At 49.4% G+C, this 7869-nt stretch overlaps 1 protein-coding gene across 20 annotated transcripts in view; it reads left to right on the top strand.

Annotated features, from left to right (window-relative positions):
• Nucleotides 1–7869, top strand: part of LOC123285086 (UL16-binding protein 1-like) — a 56133-nt gene that overhangs the window by 40190 nt on the left and 8074 nt on the right. For 13 of the 20 annotated variants that reach the window (XM_070507156.1, XM_070507150.1, XM_070507145.1 and 10 more), the window contains one exon: nt 16–1735. The gene's annotated coding sequence lies outside the window, so the exon portion shown is untranslated. Of the gene's footprint in view, nt 1–15; nt 1736–7869 lie in introns of those variants that run through there. The other 7 variants (XM_070507114.1, XM_070507126.1, XM_070507176.1 and 4 more) reach the window with 5 other exon arrangements.

The raw sequence follows: 7869 nt of genomic DNA, 5'->3' as shown, positions 1-7869 counted from the left end.
TATTATTTATTTTAGCCAGACTTATGAGAAACTCCATCCAAGAATGAGTGACAGCTGTCAGGTAGTGCCACCAGGGTTTGCCGTGGTAAGTCAGCCTGCTGGGTCCCTCCCATGCCTAACAGGGCTGAGCTGGTTTCAACTCCTCAGTTTCCGCTTCTCAGAGACTCAGCCTGGAGTCTCTGACCAAAGACACAATTACACTCTCTTTGGCCTCTCCAGCCTACAAAGGGCGCATGGATAAACTCCTCCTTGCAGGCACAAGGTTGGGAGTGGGGGTCCCAAAACACCCATGGAGGAGGAATGTGTATGTTTGTGTATGAAGAAGACTGGGCGGAGACAGAGTAGGGAAGGGGGTAGGGTGAGGAAGCCTGGGGGTGTCAGAAGAGTGGGAGTGGACACACCTGGTTGGGGTAGAGATAGTGGATATAAGGCAGGGGGGACGGGAAGGTGGCTCTGTGAGTCCTTTGTCTGCCCCTCCTCCAGACCCCGGTCTCCAAGGTCCCCTGGAGTTGGCAGCAGAGAGGAATCTGTGCGTCACCGCATCCTTCGGAGTTGCAGCAGGAAGGAACTTGAGCGTCACCCGCATTTCCTGGTGGTGCAGAGAACGCCCTCTCCTTGCTCCCCCAGGCGGAGTCCCCTCCTTCTCCCTAAGGCTGTTCCCGGCACGGATCCCACCTGGCGACCACAGTGTCCCCGAGCGCGGGGGCATCGCCTGGCGGCCTTGGCGCAGTGCCTGCAGGTCCTGATTCCCTCGCCCCGCCCGTCAGGGCACCGCGCCAAGCTCTGGCTCAGAGAACTTTACTTGTGGTTCAAGTCTGCAGACGCCGCCACATCTGCAAACAGCATCTGGTGAAAGGGCGGCGGCCAGTTCCTCGGTCCCCTCGCCGCAGCCGCGATCGATCCTCAGTGTCCCCGACCCTCGTGCGGAGAACTGACCCGGCGCCCCGGGGGCGGTCCTCGGTCCCCCGCCCCATCGGGACCTGGACAGACGCGCAGCCACCAGCATGGACTGGCGTAGTCCAGGACTGCGCCCCCCGCCCGCCGGCTTCAGACCCGAGAAGGTGAGGAGGGGAGGAGCGGGGGGAGGAAGACCCAGGGCCGGGCCCGTCCTTCCGAAGCCCCCGAGACTAGGCTGCGACCAGCGCGGGGACCCACTTGCGAGACAGTTGCGGGGCGGAGGAGGGGGTGCTGCCGCTGGATGAGGAGAGGACGGAAATCCGTAGACTTTCTGCTCTGACCTTGCTCGTCCGGTGCCCTCGGAGGAGTCTGGAGCCGGCAGGTGGACAGAGACCAGTAATGACCTCTGGGGTTTCTTGAGGCCTGGGCTCCAGCAGGATGGTTGGAATCCATGCTCGACCCGTCTTTATGACAGAGCAGGTGCTGTCTGTCCTCAGTGAGTTTGCTTAACATCCGGTGCACTTGGTGAGAGCGAATCTTAATCATCTGAGAGGAAAGAGTTTGAGAGGTTAGGAGCGGAGAGAGGAGGTGAGAGAGAGCAGGGGAAGATGGAGGGGGAGAGGGAGGGGGGACAAAGAGGCAGGAGAAGGGACAGAAGTCACTTGGTGGAAGGTGGGGAGAGGAGCTCGCTTCGCCTCCAGCAGCCTTGCTCACAGTGGAAGAGGTTTTTGCAGTGGGTAGGGAAGAAAGAGAGGTTACTTAAAGTGAATTTTGTTTTTTATGTCACTTTTTGAAAAAAAAAAAATAAGCACCTACATTTTGATTACTTACAAAATGTTCCTTTGGTATAATTGTTCTTCCCGTTGGATTTCAGTAGTTTCTCCTCAGTGGTCCTGGAGTGAGGACGTTGGGCAGGTCCCACCACGCCTAGCCACTTTTGCGAGTTACTCTCCTAAAATGTCGCTGCCATGTCACACTGCTTGTCTTCTTTGGCACATTCTGCTGCTGGTAGGAGCCTGGAACATTCTGAACCATGATGAGCATCCTGGAATCTCCTTTCCTGGCTGGGAGGGTGAGGAGAGGAGGAAGCGGAGGGCTTCACCCAGGTTTCAGGCAGATGAGCACCTGCCTATGTGCTCTCACCACAGTGAGGGTGTGGTATAGCTGGACCGGCTCCCAGGTGTTACCTACCTACACTCAGTTCTTGAGGGTGTGGACCCCAGCCTCAGGCACCCCACCTGGTACTGTGCTCACATGTGACAGCTCTCCCTCTCCTGCCAGGTCTCACCTTCTGCTCCAGGAAGCCTTTCCTGAGTACCCAGGACTCACCAGGAATTTGGCGTGTGTCCCATGGTGTCTTTTTTCCCTTTCTGTTGAAAGTCCTGTCTGTTCAGCTTATTTTAAGTCCCAGGAGGAGAAAACTGTCGTGTATATTTTCTACTTCACAATTTGGTAGATGTTGTTAAAAATATTTGTCACATGAATCCTCCTGATAACAGAATGTCCACCTGGGGAGTCCATGGTACCACGCATTTTACATCAAAGTGTTTTCCTAAACCTCAGCCAGGTAAAGGGGAGACAGGACAAGGATCCAGAGGATGCAGGGGGCTGGGATGGCGACTCCTCCCTCTGCACCAGACCCTTCAGAGGGAGCCCCAGGGCCACACCTGCGTTTTCTCTCACAGACGCTCACTCTCTTTGCCTCGACCTCACTGTCAAACCTCAGGCCAGACCTGGACAGCCCTGGTGGGAAGTCCAGGGCTCAGTGGATAGAAAGCCTTTCCTTCAGTATGACAGTGTCCTGAGGGATAAAGATGAACAGGGGTTGTGCCCTGTCCTCATGGACCTCATGTTTGTGCTGAGGGAGACAGCAAATGTCCATCTGATCACCATATGGGGTGACATGTTTACTGTGGGTAGACTTTTTTGAAGATGACAGAATTGGGGGTGCTTAGTTCTGTCTGGGAGGGTGGTGAAGGTTTCATAAAAAGGGATATTTTACCCGGTTAAGAAATAACTAAAACAGAGGAAGAACAGAAGGCTTGGAAGCACAATGATGCAGAGAGATTTGGGGACCATCTAACATCCAAAGTAACTGGATCATTGGTCAATGGGCGAGGGGGCTCCTATGCTGAGAGAGGAGGGATGGGAAAGGAGGATGCTGGGAAGTCCTGTGGCAGTCGCTGACTCTCCAGACAGGAAGTCCACCAGAAATCAATCAACCGATCCATCCGTCAAATTTTCAAAAACACACACACAGACTCACATCCACGCGGGGAGGCAGTAGGCCTTACAGAGAGCTACCCCATCTTCTGCCCCTGCTCAGTTACCTGTGGGCTCCAGCACTTTCTCCCAGTGTTCTAAGAATTCCCTCAGCCAGTGACTGCAGTCTCCTGCTGAGAGCTTCCTGAAATGCTCTGCCAGGTCCTGGTTGGTCTCCCACTCCTCCTGGATCCCTCTGGCTCCGGGATCAATGACTGTCCAGTTCATGCTCATCGTGTCAAAGACGGCTGTCTGTCCGTTGATGCTGAACTGCCAGGACGCACCAGTGTATCCTTCTGCTTCACTCTGACAACACAGCTTGACCTGAGGGTGGGAAGACCTGCAACCATCCCACAAAGACATCATCCTGGGCTCTTGAGAGCTTCGTCATCTCCCAGCAGGTCAAGTGTGTCTCTGCACATTGAGGGGCCTGTATTCTTTCCTCCGTGACCTGCCCTTTCTTGCCCATTAGATCCACCTCGTCTCTAAGGCTGGACCCCTGTTCAGCTCTGTTAGCCCAGCCCCTTCCCTGCGTGTGCTCTGCTCCTTCCTCTCCTGCTGACTGTCCCCATCTCCCCTCCCCCTTCCAATACTTACCCCTGGTCCTGTTCTTCTCCAGTCTGATGACAGGCAGGACCATCCTGAGCTCTTGCCCCACTTCTCCCAGCGTTTGCGTCAAGTCTGTCCAGGCATTGGTGGTGTTTACCTTCTCCCCCAGGAGACCCAAAGGTCTGAACGTGTTGCTGTCACTGTCATACTGAAGGAAAGGCTTTCTATCCACTGAGCCCTGGACTTCCTACCAGGACTGTCCAGGTCTGGCCTGAGATTTGACAGTGAGGTCAAGGCAAAGAGAGTGAGCATCTGTGAGAGAAAGATGCAGGTGTGGCCCTGGGGCTCCCTCTGATCTCACAGCTTCCTCCTGAGGATTGCAAAGATAGGGAGCACACAAACAGCAGTGCCCGCATTGAGGTGTACGAGTCCAGCTTGACATGTGACGGAAAAGGTTGCAAACTTATGTCCCCACAGATGATGTAATGAGCACGGGAAGTATGCTGTGGGATTCTAACAGAGAAAAACTGGCATTCAGACTAGTGGAACGACACACACACTCAGGAGAACAGAGCATACAGGTGTGCGCACCACAGAAAAGCTAGAGACTAGTCTTCCAGATAATATACGAGGCAGTCGGTACTATTCTTTATCCCTAAACAATGGCGCCTAAACCATATAGACCTTGGCCTTATCTAGGCCCTCAGACCAGGAAAAAGGACTATAGTGCCCGGGAGGTGCACTCCAGACATCTACCTGCAGACGCAAGCTTGTCAGCTTACCATCCAGCCCTTTGTTTCCCCATCACTGAAGCATTAGAGGTAGGTGGCAAGTGAGGAAGCCACAAGGGGAATTCCCCAGGCGGAAGAAAAAGAAAAAGAAAAAGCCACCCAGCAGCTGTGGGGAAAAATCTCAAAAGAGCTGCCTCCAAGTCGACTAGCCATGGGGAGAGGCTGTGGTCCCACCTGGGTCACCAGAATTCATGCCAAGCAATGGGTTCACTCTGCTCACCGCGATCTGAGCCAGTTAATCCCAATGAGTTAGAGATGGAGAAAGGAAGTTTAATTAGATTAGCTGGCAAATCGGAAGACAGGTGACCACTATCTCAAAAACCCATCTTCAAGGATTACAGAATCTTGAGGCAGTCACATAGGGAAAATGAGCAGCAAGGAGGGGGTTTCCTTCAGGCGTGACAGACTCCAGGGTCTTCTCCATCCTTCTGTCAGCTGTGATGGGTGCCTTGTAGGTGTGCTTCCTGCCTGTGGTCAGCCTGTTCCTGGAGAGAAACTCAGAAGAAAGTTTTAATTTTTTCAGCTATCAGGGAGTGCCTATGTAAGTGGGAGGCCATAAATTAGGAGACCATGTGAATTTTTTAGACAATGTGCAGAGCAGCAGGTAGTCACACAGAGGAGGGGCTGGGGGCATATAGTGTAACAAGATGGCCTCACTTTTGCTCACTTACATGTGTACAAAAACCTTAGAAATGGCCAAGCCTAACCTACAGAAGTATAAGATAATAAATTTGTGTTGTTTTAAGATACTAAGTTTGTGGTAATTTGTTCTAGCACCAAGAGAAAACTATACAGACATTATCAAAGGTGCCCAGTGTGGAGGATCAGAATTTGCCACCCCAAAATGTGTTTCTTTGCCTTGATTATTTTTAAGGACAAAAGACTCTGAAAGGAACTTTGACCTTCCCACTAACTGCCTAAAAGAATTTAAGATAGAAGGCCTGTCTCAGGAAGGAGGTAATACAGTGAGATAACTATCATATAATAGAAACTAGTTGTGATAGAGAGGAATCTAACAAGGCCTTTTTTTTTGGTGAGGAAGATTAGCCCTGAGCTAACATCCATTGCTAATCCTCCTCTTTTTCCTGAGAAAGATTGGCCCTGAGCTAACATCTGTGCCCATCTTCCTCTATTTTATATGTGGGATGCCTGCCACAGCATGGCTTGATGAGCAGTGCATAGGTCCATGCCTGGGATCTGAACCAGTGAACCCCGGGCTGCTGAAGCAGAGCATGTGAACCTGACCACTATGCCACCAGGCCAGCCCCTAACAGGCTTTTTAATCAAAGTCTTCTCCATCTGAAGCTGGGTACCTAAGGGTTACTGTAAATATTCAATAAGAACATGATTACCTCTTGATCTTGTTCCCAACAGAGACATAGATGAAAAGGAGTTAATCTTGTTAATTTGCTATTTTCTTGTTTAACCTGAGGGGTGACTCAAGGGTCATAAGGATTTATGAGCTTCTTTTGCCAAAGAAAAAGAATACCTTTGCGGAAGTTACAGTCACCAGATAACCAGGCCCAGCCGCAGTTGATGCCCAGGAGTCAGATTGCCCAAGGGCTTATCTGGAGTGAAAGAAACACAGATTACCCCTTTGTTTCTCCAAACTCCTCCTGCCAGGACCCTTAGTCTGTAAAGTCCCTGCTTTCTCTCTTGCTGAGGCCGATTTGGGAGGACCTATCCTCATTGCGGCCAGTTCAAATAAACCTTTCCCCCTCTCCAAGCACCCCTGTCTCAGTGATTGGCTTACTGTGCATCCCCCACACGAACTTGAGACTAAGAGGTTTGGTATCACATCTCTCACTGTCTTTGCAAGGCACAGTCAACATTTGTTTATCAAACATTTGCTTTTCCACCTCCATGTAAATTACCTTCCTCCCCTTTGAAGTCCCAAACCACTACCCCCATCATCCTCCTTTGTCTTTAGCTGAAGATATTTAAGGTGATGGCTTCTGTCATTTTGGTGAACTACTCTGATTTCCTGGCTTTCTCTCATGTTTTCATGTTATTAAACTTTGTTTGATTTTCTCCTGTTATTCTGTCTCATGTCAATTTAATTCTCAGACCAGCCAGAAGGACCTAGAAGGTAAAGGAATAGCTCTTCCTCCCCTGCACCAGGCAACAGAAATGCACAAAAGCCATTCGAAATTTCAAAAGGTAGATTTTTCAAAATTTGTACCTAAAAACAATCGTGGATAATATTGCATAAATAGCTTCTAAGGGCCTATTTGGAAAACTCTGACAGAAAAACAGGGCTCATCAGGACAGTAAGTCAGCTACCAAATTTTCCATGTGATAGTGTCCATTTTTTTAAAAATAATAACACTCCACATTTATTGAGACTTTACCAGTGACAGGTACAGTGCTAGCACTTTTCACACCTGTACTCACTACCTTTCACAATCACTCTGTGACGTACGGGCCTTTCAGTCCTTCTTTTACAGCCCAGGAAGCAGGAGAACAGACAGGTCTGGGCAGCCGCCACTGCCAGAATCCAAACCCAGGCAGCCAGCTTGGAGCCAGCTCCCAGCACCCAGGAGGAATCCTTGCTTTATCTTTTCTCTCATTGCAAGTGGTAGAATTTATTTTATATATTTAAGGTAAAGTTTAAGTAAGGAAGGCAATGTGCTTGAGTGAAAAACAATGTTAAAAGATCTGATAAACACTGATCATCAAGGAAATACAAATCAAAACTACACTAAGATATCAGCTTACACCCATTAGAATGGCAAAAATAACCAAAACAAAAAGTAACAAATGTTGGAGAGGTTGTGGAGAAAAAGGAACCCTCATACACTGCTGGTGGGAATGCAAACTGGTGCAGCCATTAGGGAAAACAGTTTGGAGAGTCCTCAAAAAATTAAAAATAGAACTACCATACGATCCAGCCATCCCACTACTGGGTATCTACCGAAACAACTTGAAAGCAGCAATTCCAAAAGTCCCATGCACCCCTATGTTTATTGCAGCATTATTTACAATAGCCAAGACGTGGAAGCAACCTAAGTGCCCATCGACTGATGATTGGATAAAGAAGATGTGGTATGTATATACAATGGAATACTACTAAGCCATAAAAAAGGATAAAATCCTCCCAGTCATAACAACATGGATGGACCTTGAGGGTAGTATGTCAATTGAAATAAGCCAGATAGAGAAAGACAATCTCTGTATGACTCCACTCATATGTGGAAGTTAAACATGTAGACAAAGAGAACAGATTAGTGGTTACCAGGGGAAAGGAGGGGTGGGGGGTGGGCACAAAGGGTGAAGTGGTGCACCTACAACACGACTGACAAACAATAATGTACAACTGAAATTTCACAAGATTGTAAACTATCATAATCTCAATAAAAAGTTTAAAAAA

Source organism: Equus asinus, chromosome 1, assembly GCF_041296235.1.
Source record: "Equus asinus isolate D_3611 breed Donkey chromosome 1, EquAss-T2T_v2, whole genome shotgun sequence".
Lineage (NCBI taxonomy): Eukaryota > Metazoa > Chordata > Mammalia > Perissodactyla > Equidae > Equus > Equus asinus.
This window is presented reverse-complemented; position numbering and strand designations above follow the sequence as displayed.